This window comes from Myotis yumanensis, unplaced genomic scaffold (assembly GCF_028538775.1).
Source record: "Myotis yumanensis isolate MYYU_CA2020_CCGP unplaced genomic scaffold, mMyoYum1.0.hap1 SCAF_2, whole genome shotgun sequence".
In the NCBI taxonomy this organism is placed as follows: Eukaryota; Metazoa; Chordata; class Mammalia; order Chiroptera; family Vespertilionidae; genus Myotis; species Myotis yumanensis.
The window spans coordinates 91,364,203-91,378,636 of NW_027223753.1; the positions used below are offsets into that span (position 1 = coordinate 91,364,203).

General features: G+C 36.9%; 1 protein-coding gene across 5 annotated transcripts in view; it reads right to left on the reverse strand.

The window, feature by feature from the left end:
- FARS2 (phenylalanyl-tRNA synthetase 2, mitochondrial) overlaps nucleotides 1–14,434 on the reverse strand; it is a 540,234-nt gene that overhangs the window by 438,094 nt on the left and 87,706 nt on the right. The window lies entirely within an intron of this gene.

Here is a 14,434-nt window from a genome sequence, read left to right on the forward strand (position 1 = left end):
TATAAATTTTAGAAGAACCATATATATATATATATATATATGTATTTTTTTTTAAACAGCCTTGCTGGTTCCAAAGATTACAGTAGAAAAAGGAGAAAAAAGAAAAAAGAATTACTTTACTGTGGAGAAAACTGAAAAACACTACCTCAAAGTCAACATCTACAGTAATAAGCTATGCTGGTAATATGTACCCATGATACAATGTGATGGAAATGACCCTTTATCACTGTGGTTGTTCTCCAGAAAAACGTATCACCCTAGACTAATCATAAGAAAAACACTACACAAGTCCCAGTTGAGAGACATTCTACAAAATGCTTTACAAGTACTCTTCAGAACTGTCAAGGTCATCAAACACAAGCAAAGTTAACCTGTTACAGCCCAGCACAAAATGACTAACTGTAACAGAAAATATTGAATAGGATTCTAGAACAGAAAAACGACATTATGTAAAAATAATAAGGAAATCTAAATTAGTTAATAATGTATCAATATTGGTTTATCAATTATAACAAATAGACCATACTTAATGTAAGATGTTAATCACAGGAGAAACTCTATTATCCTCTCAATTTTCTGTATATCTAAAATTTTCATACACACACACACATACACATGCAAAGGCACACACATATACATACATATATACATGTACCCTCAATTTTGCGGACCTCAATTTAATGGACAAAATTTCCAGTTCACATATCATATGTAAAAATTTACACCTTGTTAATTTTAAAATGCTTTTAACCAAGACTTCCTTATAATTAAATTAGGTTTTTTTTGTTATTAATTCACTGCTATTTTTAACAAGTTTTAATGAATAGGACATATATTGAAAAAAAACTCTAATCATTTCAACACATAAATAAATATTACATACTAGAAGCCCAGTGCATGAATTCGTTGCATGAGTGGGGCTCGGCCGGCCTGCCCCAATGGGGGCCATTGGGGCCAAGCCGGCCGGGGGAGGGGACGCAGGAGGTTGGGGGGGCCAATCGGGGCCCCAATTGGGCTGGTTGGCCGCCGCAGTGCCCGTCATAGCGACTGGTCGTTCCAGTCATTCCATCATTCCGGTTGCTTGGCCTTTATATATACAGATATACAACTGTAGTCTACATATTTAAATCCAAGAGTCATCACACATAAATAATGTTCAGAGAATGATTAGCACACAGTCACAATGCAACCTATGTGGTGATTGGTTCTGTTGTCGGGTGCAGTGACTTATTGCAGCAGTTTTAGTGCGGGCCAATGTTCCCACGTGCACTAAGCCACACTCCAGCCATGTGCATTTGTTTACTTGTGGTGACTGGTGAATGCACGCATTTACTAAACCTATTCAGTATAAATTTAAAATTACTGGAATACATATAGAAAACTTTTCTGTGAAATTAAAATTTTCATACATACTTAATTATAATTACACAAACATGTCTACACAAGTAAAAACACATAAACTAAGTAATTTGTCAATTTTTTTAACATACACATTCAAAAAACCTATTTTATTATCTAATGGATTTTTGGCTTTAACAGACACTCCCTCGCCCAAATTAGTCCGTTATATTGAGATTTTACTGTACATATATATCTCTAAAAAGACAAGTGATCTAAGATTTAAATTTAATGAGATTAATAATTTTTACTACTTCATCAAAGATATTTTTAAGTGAAAACAAATATCTTGCTGGGATTTTCATTGCATTAAACGTATACATCACCTTACAAATCAACTCACTATGTTGATTTCTCCAATCTGTGAGCACAGTATGTCTCTCCATTTATTTAGGTCTTCTTTGATTTCATTCATCAGCATTTTATACTCTTCAGCATACAAATCCTATACATATTTTATTAAATACTAGAGGCCCGGTGCATGAAATTTGTGCACTGGTAGGGCCCCCTAGGCCTGGCCGGCAATCAGGGCCGATCGAGGCCTCCCAGCTGCCGGCCGGGGCCTTCTTTCGTTTCGTGCCACCCCCTGTGGTCAGCACACGTCATAGCGAGCGATCGAACTCCTGGTCTCCCAGATGAACTCCTGAGGGGCCACTTTGCATATTAGCCTATTTTATATATATATATAGATAGATAGATATTCCTAAGTATTTCATTGAGAGTGATTGTAACTAGTTTTGTGTTTGTGATTTTTGGTTCCCAGATGTTCATTATTAGTATACAGAAATGCAATACATTTTTATTTGTTAACATTATACCTTGTAACCATGCAGAATTCACTTATTAGTTTAGGAATATATTTAGTTTGGGGTATGTTCCTTGGGATTTTCTGTGTAGACAATCATATCATTTACAAATAGGGATACATTTATTTCTTCCTTTCCAATCTGAGTGCCTTTGATTTCTTTTTCTTGCCATATTTCAGTAGCTAGAACTTCCAATACAATATTGAATAACAGTATTAAAAACAGATATCCTTGCCTTCTTCCAAAAATTAGAAAGCATTCAGTTTCTTGGCATTAAACATGATGTTAACTAGAGATTTTTATAGATGCCTATTATCAAGTTGAGAAAGTTACCCTCTATTCCTAGTTTAGTGAGAGTTTTTTATCTTGAATAAGTATTGGATTTGGTCAAATGCTTTTGCTACATCAATTGATATGACCACATGATTTTCTTTGGTCTACTGACATGGTGGTGGATTACAATGACTGGTTCTGAAATACTGAATTAAGGTGAATTTTAAAGGATAAATAGGACTTATAAAACCACTTGTGTTTATTTGCTTAGTGCCTATTTATATTTAGAAGACTACAAGCTCCATTGTGACATGGATTATTTATTTTGTTCACAACTATATACCCAATACCAAGCCTACCACCTAGCATACAATATGCACTCAATGAATATTCATGGAAAGAAATGAAGACACACTAGAACTCACAAGTATACTGCCATGACCAGTCACCAGGGTAACAGAAGCAGAGATTATGTGGAGGAGTCGCCAAAAGGCAGAGCCCCTACCTCATAGAATATACATAAATTAATTCAAGATTCATCAAAGCCTAAACATAAAACCCAATGACCTAAACATGAAGCTTTTAGAAGAAAACGTATGATAATATTTTCCTAACTTGGAATGGACAAAGAATTCCTAAAATTCAATAATAAAAAGAGAAACATCCCAGTTAAAAAAGCAAACAAAAGATTTCAACAAATACTTCAGAGAAGATATACAAGTGGCTGATACTAGTAAGCAAATAAAAATGTTCTTGACATCATTAGTCATCAGGGGAATACAAATAAAGTCCAGTGAAATACCACTATTATTTTTTATTATTATTATTATTATTATTATTATTATATCAATGGAATAACTAAAATTTAAATAATTGACAACACCAAATGTTGGCAAAGATGTGGAACAATCAGAACTCTCAAACATTTATTGGTGACAGTGTAAAATGGTATAACCTCTTCAGAAAAAAAGTCTGGCAATGTTTTATAAACTAAATATATACCTACCCTACGATCCAGCAATTCCAATTCTAGGCATTTAATCAAGAGAAAATATCCACAAAAAGACTTGTATGAGAACATTCATTGTAACTTTATTCATAACAGTTTCAAACCAGAAACAGCCCAAATGTCCCTCAATAAAGAATGAGTAAATAAATAGTGTTATATTCATACAAGGGAATACCATGACATACACAAAAACATACACACACTACTATATGCACAATAACATGGATAAAACTTTAAAACATTATGGTGAGTGAAAGAGGGCAGTCACAAAAGCGTATATACTGTATGATTCCCTTAACTTAAGGTAATATAACAAACTAATCTATGGTGGGGAGAATAATTAAAGCAATGCCTTTCTCTGGAAAGTGGAAGTGAAGACTAATTTTCAAAAGGGGTATGAGAGAACTCCTTGAGATATTAGTAGTGCATCTTGATAGGGAGTTTGAATTACACAGGTGTATACATTTGTCAGAACTCAATGAATGGTATACTTAAAATTGTGCATTTCACTGTATTTCACTGTATGCATTTCTGTGCATTTCACTGTATGCAAATTTTACCTATTAAGAAGGCTTGTGTTAATTATATGCATTTAGGGAAAGTCTGCAACCTTCTTTGACATTTACCCCTCCAAAAAAATTTAGACTGGGGAAGGAATAGAGGGAAAAGCATAGTAACATGCTATTTATAAGAATCCAGGTGGTAGTTATCTGGAAGTTCATTGTAAAGTTTTCAAACTGTACTGTATACTTGAAAATCTTAATAATAAAAAAAAAAAGTGGGAGAAAAGTAAGAATTGGATTGGATCAAGAGTACAAGGTACACAAAGGATATGGATGTTATCCAAATTTTTAGTTTTTCAAAACCTACAGTTCTATGGAAGTGGCTCAGAAAATGCTCAGGAAGTAAAAATTAGGTAAGGAAAGTGGGGCACAGGCCCTAATAATACCACTTTTATCGACTGCCATTCTATACACCAATACAAACAGAAAACCATTGCTGGAGATGATAATAAATTTTATCCACACAAGTATCATGAACTCAATGAATAACAAAATACTCATACCTTTTTCAGGAATGGTTGCATAAAATATGCATAGTGGTGCGTCATATATATTCTCAGAAAAATAGACCACATGAGAGGACACTAAAGATCAATATCTTGACTTTCCAGATGAGAAACTTGGGTCCAGCTAAGAAAGAGATTTTACAGGTGACAAGGCATCTCGGGAGTCAGCATGAGGTGGGCTGGGCCAGGCTTGTCAGGCACCACCAGTCCACCACACTCTTCCTCCCGCCATGATCCACAGCACCCCTTAAGAGTCTTTAATGCGATTTTCTAGTTATTTTGGTGACAATATACAATATTTGAAAAAGGTCTGTGCTTCACATGACAAAATGTTCCAAAAGCATAAAGTCCATTTTCTTCATAGCTGCCTATTAAAGAGTATAGACCTATTTTCTGATTTTGACATTTATTTGAAATTCAGATTCTACTGTAGAACTTAATATGAGCTGTGGAGATAATTAATATAAATGTGAAAATCTCAGGGTGAAGTGGGAGAATGGAGGAAAAGGAACATTCTTAAAGTTCAAGCCACTTGCCTATGCCACGTACTGGCATTTAATTGTCTGCTATTGTCAAACACATAATTCACACACTAAGCTGAAATTAGTCTCTTCTATAAATTTCTATTCTGAATAAAGAGCAGGTGGACCTCTTTTGCACATCTGTGTCTAAGAAGCTGTGGGTAAACACTATGTAAAGGAGCCCTGGAGTTGATCTTTTGATATAGTCAAGATGCCTCTCTTAATTGACCTGGGGCGAGGTGACACTGTCAAACATACTCTGGTAAGCTACCAGTTTTAAAATCTATGCAGTCCTGGGTCTTTCTAATCTCTTTTAAATATCAAAATAGCACCTTGCCTTTAAGATTTTTCACCTTTGTAACAGAGCACAAAGGGAACTTCTTGAAAAGTTGCTTATCTTTTTACTAACATCTCTTGCAAAAGGTCTGGTAGAAGACCAATGAATAATAAATAATAATAATAATGACATTATTATTATTTGAGTTATTAACTGAGCACGTCACACCTATATTGTCTCATTTAGTCATTATCACAGTTCAAGACTGATATTGTTTTATAGAAAAGGAAAAGGAAAAAAGAATGGTAGTGGTAAAAATCAGAAAGCCAGATCTAACTCCAAAGCCCAGTTTTTCCACTGAATTGGATGGATAAGTTATCCATTATAATGGATAACTTTCAGTTACCCAGATCCAGATCACTCACTTTCATTGTACTGCTTCCAGTGGGTTGAGCAAAGTGCATCATTTGGTGCAGCATGCTCTTTAATACAGACGGATGCTTTCAGGAGATGCACTGCCTCTGTGTCCTCTAGCTCTGACAATACACACTGTCTCCTCCCAAACCACTGGCTCAACTGCCAGTACTTGGCCTTTAGTCCAGCAGAATAGGGAAGTGGAGTGTATTCAAGAGGACACCACAGGTTACTCAAGCCAGGGGAAGGCCAGCCAACTACTCTGAACATAAAAAGGAGATTTGCTCTCAACTTCAGGGCCCTCCTTTCAAGTCTGTTTAATCTGTTAAAAATCCTTGTTATTTCTTCTCTGGACCTATGATGTCTCGTATGCCCCTTACAGCCTCCATCTCCATGTCTCACTCCTTTGCAGGGATGGGAGCAAAAAGTCCCCATAGGAAAACAGGTCCTTGCCCACAACAACAGCCAGTCTCTACAGGAAGCAGCTTGTGTGGGCCTTTCTGAATCATTATTTTAGACTTAGATAAATTTGACCTGGAGGCCACCTGCTTTGAAGTCACCATAGAAAACACAGTAGCTTCTGTGATGTTTGGTGAACTGAAATTTAGTCACCCTCTTAGGTGACCATATACCAAAAAACAAACAGTGAAATCTCTGGAAAGGAGGCATGGAAGGGCAGAGCAGTCACAATGATCACAGCAAAGAAGGTGAGGGCACTTCAGAGGAGAACAAGGCTCATTCATACATAAGGACCACATTTAAATTTATCTGAGCTAACAAACTATTTCTTATTCTCTGAAAGCAGGGGTGGGGAACATCCAGCCCATGGGCCATATAAGGCATGAGAAATCATTTGTTCTGGCCCTGCCAAGGCATTAGGGGTGAGTTAATTAAATGTTTGACTAAATATAGCAGGCTAATTTTTAAGTAGATAGTTTTGTATGGCCCACAACTGACGTTATAAATATCCAAATGGACCTTTGCAAAAAAAAAAGGTTCCCACCCGTGTCTTAAAGAGACTAGGCAGGTGATTCTTAAGGAGTAAACATGACACCACAGTCTTCAGAGGGGAGGAATGAGACTGTAGGGTAGACAAGAGATAAAGGCCCTCCAGTTCCATGGAACAATCCCCAGATGGGGTCCATTATCACTGCTCCCTAACAGTGACCCTGTCAGTGACCCTGCCTCTCTGCCTTCTTGAAATACAGCTTGTATACACCTGGAACTAGGTGATAATGGATAAGAGTTCCACATCACCACAAGATAAACATGACTCCCCTGTCAATACTGCAAATTTTGATTGAATAATTTCTTTTCTCCTTGGGGGATACATTAGTTTTTAAAATATTTTCTTAATATTAAGTGATTCACAATTATTTTATGTTCAAAATCAAATAGGGAAATATTATCAAAGAGAAGAAAAACTCATAATTTTTAAAGCAAAGCACCAGACCTACAAAATATTTCACACTTTAGAATGACCGCCTCTTTAAGATTACTCAGATCCCCCAGATTAGAGTGAGATAGGGATAGAACATTCCCTATTCTCTGCCATTAGGGGTTCCTCAATGTACAGTTCTGACACCTTCATGACTACCCCACTACCCCTCCACTCCCATAAATTATGTGACCACCATTCATATAATTTATGGAATACTCATTACATGTGGTAGGCTCTCTACACATATTATCTCATCTACCATTGCCTAATCAATAGATTTGGGAATTTGAAATCTGTACTATCAGACTTTTAACAATTAATCTGCCCTGGCTCAGTTGACTGGACATCAAAAAAGTGCAGGTTCAGTTCCTGGTCAGGGCACATACCTTGGTTGCACATTCGGACCCTGGTTGGGGCATATACAAGGGGCAATCAGTCAATGTTTCTCCATCACACTGATGTTTATCTAACTCTCTCTCTCCCTCCCTCCCTCTCTCTAAAATCAATAAATATATCCTCGGGTGAGGATTAAAAAATTAATCTAATATTTTTCACAGGTAAATCATATATATGGCAATAAAATTCAAATGTTACAAAAAGGTAAATAGCCTTGGCCTATGTGGCGCAGTGGACAGAGCATCGGCCCACACACAGAAAGATCGGGTTAGATTCCCGTTCAAGGGCACCTTCCTGAGTTGCAGGTTCGATCCCTGGCCCCACTCGGGGTACCTGTGAGAGGCAACCAATCGATGTGTCTCTTTCACATTGATGTTTACGTTTCTCTGTTTCTCTGTTTCTTTCTCTCTCTCTCTCTCTCTCTCTCTCTCTCTCTCTCTCTCTCTCTCTCCCCCCCCCCCTTCCTCCCTCCTTATTCCTTTCCTCCCTTTCACTCTCTGAAAAGCAATGGTAGAAATATCCTCAGGTGTGAATTAACAACAAAAAGGGTAAACAATGAAAAGTAAACTTCCACAGCCTCTGTACTTCCCTATGGCATGTTTCCATGCTATGCTATACAATCTATGTTTGTAAGTACACATACACACATATCCCTCTCTGATACACTAATTTTTTATACAAATATTAGCATACCATTCTGCAACTTATTCTTATCAGTTAAAAATTTACAGTGATGGTATATAATGAAAGTCCAGTAATACATATAGATCTTCCTCATTGTTTTAAATGGTACAGAGTATTCCAACAAATGAAAGCTCCACAATATATTAAACCATTTCCCTATTGATGAATATTTAAAATTTTTCCAGTATTTTATTAAAATGAATAAATCTATAAAAAATAACCTTGCACAAATGTTTGCATTTTTAGGATAAACTCCTAAAAGTTGAGTTGAAATGTCAAACAGTTCAATGCATTTTAAAAGTAGAAAATATACTGCCAAATGGATCTCCCAAGCAGGAGTGCACTAGTATTCCACCACTGAGTCCCACCAACAGTGCATAAGAGTCATGCTGACTGAACTCTGTAATGCCATGCATGCTCAAACCATTTTACTTCTCTACCAGCAGAGAGCTTTACTAAAATAAAGTTACACTGAATAATTTATAAGATGATTCTTTAAAGTCCTACTTTGTGCAAAATACTATTGTTTATCACCATCCAAGACATCAAAGAATTTAACAGTATGAAGCTGAAGCACCATGGTATTCACAATACAGATGTATAGAAATACATTTATACAATAAAGTATGATTAACAGAAGGACAGCCATAATGTCCCACAAAGGTGAGGAGGAGCAGCAAATGTGAGAAAGACTGCTCTAGCTGGTTTGGCTCAGTGGATAGGGCGTACGGACTGAAGGGTTCCAGGTTTGATTCCCGCAAAGGACACATGTTCAGGTTGCCAGTAGGGGGCATGCAGGAAGCAGCCAATGATTCCCTCTCATCATTGATGTTTGTATCTCTCTCTTCCTCTCTGAAATCAATAAAAATATATTTTAAAAAATGTGAGAAGGACTGAAAATGCAACATGGAAGAGGTGAGGCTCAACCTGGATATTCAATGATGAGTCAAGTCTGGAGAGCCAGAGGGAACGGGGAAGATACAACAGATAGTGTACATACAAACAAGATGAGCAAAGCCTGAGTTCAAGATTAAAACTCAGACACTTATGTGGTGTGTTGTTGGTCTAACACCTGGCTAATACTGCTGGTGGGAATGCAGACTGGTGCAGCCACTGTGGAAAAGAGTATGGAGTTTCCTCAAAAAATTAAAAATGAAACTCTCATTTGACCCAGTAATCCCACTTCTAGGAATATATCCCAAAAAATCAGAAACACCAATCAGAAAGGACATATGCACCCCTATGTTCATAGCAGCACAATTTACAATAGCTAAGATTTGGAAACAGCCTAAGTGCCCATCAGCAAATGAGTGGATTAAAAAACTGTGGTACATCTACACAATAAAATACGCTGCTGTAAAAAAGAAAGAACTCTTACCATTCACAACAGCATGGATGGACCTGGAGAGCATTATGCTAAGTGAAATAAGCCAGGTGGAGAAGATAAATATCACATGATCTTACTCATTTGTGGAATATAAAGAACATAATCTGATGAACAAAAATAGATCCAGAGACACAGAAGCATCGAACAGACCATCAAACTTCAGAGGGAAGGTGATGGGGGGGGGGGGGGGGGGGGGCCGCGTAAGAGACCAATCAAAGGACTTGTATCCATACATATGATCATGACCAATGGACACAGACAATAGTGGGGTGGGGGCATGTGCTGGGGGCCAGGAGCAGGCTGGGAGATGTCAATGGGGGGAAAAGGAGACATGTAAAACTTTCAACAATAAAGAAAAAAAATGTAGCCAGTCAGGTCTTTTCTTACACATCTTCTAAATTCAATATAGGATTTGCTTGAAAATACCTACTTAATATCATTGTGGTGCTCAAAATAAGTAAATCAAACAACACTACAACTTCACCATCATGTTTTATAATCTTGCTGATAACAGCAATTCAATCCAGAGACAGCAGCATACTCCAGCAAAAGCAAGAAGTTTGTTGTTGGTTTTTGTGGGGGTGGGAGTCCTGGATTCAAATTCTAACCCTGTCTTAACTAGCAAGTCATTTCATCTCTTAAAACCACAATTTCTTCATTTGTAAAAATCAAAACGGTTATAAATGCTATAGAGAAGAAATGATATTGATTTCGTGTATGTGTGTATATACACACACATACACATATAATAGTATACAAATTTCTTTTCCCCCCTTTCACTCATATTTCAGATAAAATCAAAATATACAGTATCACTTAGATATTAATGGCTCCCAAGCACACCTTTTCATTTTCTCTAACTTCATTGACATAATTCCATCAAAGTAGTACTTGGTGATGAAAAATGCCTAGACAATCCGAAAAGCAGAATGGGTCTGGCCGGAATGGCTCAGTGGTTGAGTGTAGACCTATGAACCCGCAGATCATGGTTTGATTCCTGATCAGTGCACATGCCGGGGTTGCCAGCTTGATCCCCAGTAGGGGGCATGCAGGAGGCAGCCAATCATTGATTCTCTCTCATCATTGTTGTTTCTCTCCCTCTCTCTTACTCTCTGAAATCAATAAAAATATATTTGCTCTAGCCAATTTGGCTCAGTGTATAGAGCATGGGCCTGGAGACTGAGGGTTCCTGGGTTCCATACTGGTCAAGGACACATGCCCAGGTTGCAAGCTTGATCCACAGTGGGGGGCGTGCAGGAGGCAACCGATCAATGATTCTCTCTTATCCTTGATGTTTCCATCTCTCTCTCCCTCTTCTTTCTTCTCTGAAATCAATTAAAAAATATATATTTTTTAAAGCAGAATGGTACATTTTAGAAGTTACCAATACAAAAATAAAGTATTTTGGATTACATTCAAGTCATATAAGAAACAATATTAGTATAACATTCTTGATTTTACCTATAAACCTAAGAGCTGGGTCAACTAATTTTTTATTCATTTTGCTAAGTAAAAGCAAATTGGTAATACTGTTCTCTATAGTCCTTAGTACTAAACCATGATTTTTTTTAATATAGCTCATCCCTTATCTTGATTGTAATCATCTTCCCAAATATGAGCATTTCCCCTACTTGCGTTTCACACATTATCACTAGCTGCTCTGCATAATATTATAGGTGATATACTGATAAATGGTGTGGAAACCACATAATATCGCCCTTGTTTGCTTCTTCATTTCCACCCTGACTCTAAAACACTCTATAGCCAACATAACACGGTGTGTACTTCAGATGCATTAAAAATAGGGTTCTCGGGGACTCTTTCCCTCTCCCCATGTGGGAGTCTGTACTTGTTCTTCAATAAATCTCCACCTTTGCTATACCAAAAAAATAAAGAATTTAAAAGAATTTAAAAAAAATAAAATAAAAATAGGGTTCTCTGAAAAACCATGGTTTCAATAAAGCAACTTGTGTTAATTTGAGTAGCTCAGCTACTTTCAGTATATCATCAATCATCAAAACCGGCCAGAAACTGCTAGAGTAGAATCTTCCAAACTTCACATAAATAAATCTGTAAGTTTCTTAACATTCCATGCTTTGAATTAGCCTTTCTATGGCTCTGCTCATTTCTTTTTTATAATCATATACTTCTTCCTATTGATTCTTGGCACTTCATGTTGGCAGGAAAACACTGCCAAACTAACTAATATAATGTAATGTATTTATGCAGTGCTTTTAATTAAGTCATTTTGGAATCTCCTTAGCATTCCAATGAAGATGATGTATTATCCTCCTTTAGGGGAGGGCAGTTTAATTATTTTTTTATTTTTTATTTTATTTTTTGCATTTCCAGTACTCAGCCCAGTGCTTGCTACATAGTAAGTGCTCAGTGTCTATATCAGTGATGGCGAGCCTATGACATGCGTGTCAGAGGTGACACGTGAACTCACTTTTTTGGTTGATTTTTCTTTGTTAAATGACATTTAAATATATAAAATAAATATCAAAAATATAAATCTTTGTTTTACTATGGTTGCAAATATCAAAAAATTTCTATATGTGACACGGCACCAGAGTTAAGTTAGGGTTTTTCAAAATGCTGACACGCCGAGCTCAAAAGGTTCACCATCACTGGTCTATAACAAGTTACCACAGTGACACAGTCCTGAATCCCAGATCCAGTATTTTCCAAATCTTACCTGAAGCCTGAGCAAATCATGTTACCTCTCAGGACTTCAATTTCATCGCTGAAAAATGGGGATAAAGAATATCCATTTCACAAAGTTTCTGCAAAAACTAAATGAAATAATGTAGCATTTAAAGTCATTAGCAATGTAATCTATAATAAAAGCATAATATGCTAATTAGATGGGACGTCCTTCCGGACAAAGAGGGGGCTGCAAGGGCCGAACCCCTTGCATGAATTTCATACATCAGGCCTCTAGTTGGTACATAAGAGCTGAAGAAACTGTAGATGATTTTCACTAAACCATGCATACATCCTCATACAAGTTCTCTCTGAGATCATAAATTACATAGGTAATGTTGGACAATGGGTTTAGAGCAGCGGTTCTCAACCTGTGGGTCTCGACCCCTTTGGCGGTCGAACGACCCTTTCACAGGGGTCGCCTAAGACCATCCTGCATATAGATATTTACATTACGATTCATAACAGTAGCAACATTACAGTTATGAAGTAGCAACGAAAATAATTTTATGGTTGGGTCACAACATGAGGAACTGTATTTAAAGGGCCAGAAGGTTGAGAACCACTGGTTTAGAGTAATGCCCCTTTAAGACCAGTGACTATAATGGAGTGGCACTAAGCCCTAAGAAGCAGCAAGTGTTCTCTGAAATATGCCTTGACCATTTGGGAATGTTACCCATGCCTCTTTCCCAGTCCAATTCTGTCACACTTTTGTTAGACTTGGCCCTACTATGATCCCCTAACAACTAATGTGAGTCCTAGGCCAACTAATCCTCCGTTCTCCCTTATATATGCCATTCTTTGTATCTAACCTTTGATATTCCATTACCAGGTCTAATATTCCAAAGAGAAATAGAGATGAATGTCAGTAAACTTAAACTTCTGGGTCAGATAAAAGGAAATCCCAGCCACCAGGAGAATACTATTTGTTGAGCCCTTCTCTGTGGACAGAAATAATAAGAAATATAACATGTATAACATGGAATGCTGGACACGGGGAAGCAGGACATTTAAGTGCTCCAGGAAGATATGAAACATGTCTCTGGTTAATCTCTCATAATTAGTATATAAATACAAAGCACTTTAAAACTACAAATCATTAGTCTAGTACACACACCTTGAAAAAGGTGACATTAAAATGAAGAATACCGTGGTTAATTCAACCAAGCAAAATAACAGAGAAAATTAAATCTTTTATCCAAAAATGACCTAAGAATAAACCCAAACATTTCATAGTACTTAAGAAATAACAGTCCAAAGTATTTGGAATAAGATAATCAATTAACAAGTATTGGCTTAATGTCTCCTATAATACTAACATTATTATAATCTTTTAAAAGTTACAAAGTTTATTCAAATACTTGCATGCTCTTACTACCCAAATCTAAATACCCCATCTGAATAGAATGAATGACTATAATCCAAAGGTCTGTTAATGAACATGAAATTCCTTTGATGACACATTTCTGAATTTTCTAGCTGTGGACAGAGTGCAGGGAGGCCAGGAACCTGCACACCAAGTGGCCAGCTTTGGATAGCAATGGAACAGAAACCAGCAAGCTTCATTATTTTTTCTTTATTTTTTATTTTACTCCATTTTTACTTTTTATTTTTTCTTCCATTTTTCCCTTAATATTTCATAATTCTCTCTTTCCTTTTCTAATTCTATTTTCTTCCTATTTTTTGTTTTACCTTTTTTTCTGGTTTTCTTTTACTAATATTTTTTTCTCTTTCTTTTTTTTCCCTTTTCTTCTTTCCTTTCATATATTGTCTCCACTTGCTCTTTTTTTCTTTTGACTATTTTTTAAAATATATTTTATTGATTTTTTACAGAGAAGAAGGGAGAGGGATAGAGAATTAGAAACACAGTTGAGAGCCGAAACCGGTTTGGCTCAGTGGATAGAGCGTCAGCCTGCGGACTGAAAGGTCCCAGGTTCGATTCCGGTCAAGGGCATGTACCTGGGTGGCGGGCACATTCCCAGTAGGAGGTGTGCAGGAGGTGGCTGGTCGATGTTTCTCTCTCATCGATGTTTCTAACTCTCTATCTCTCTCT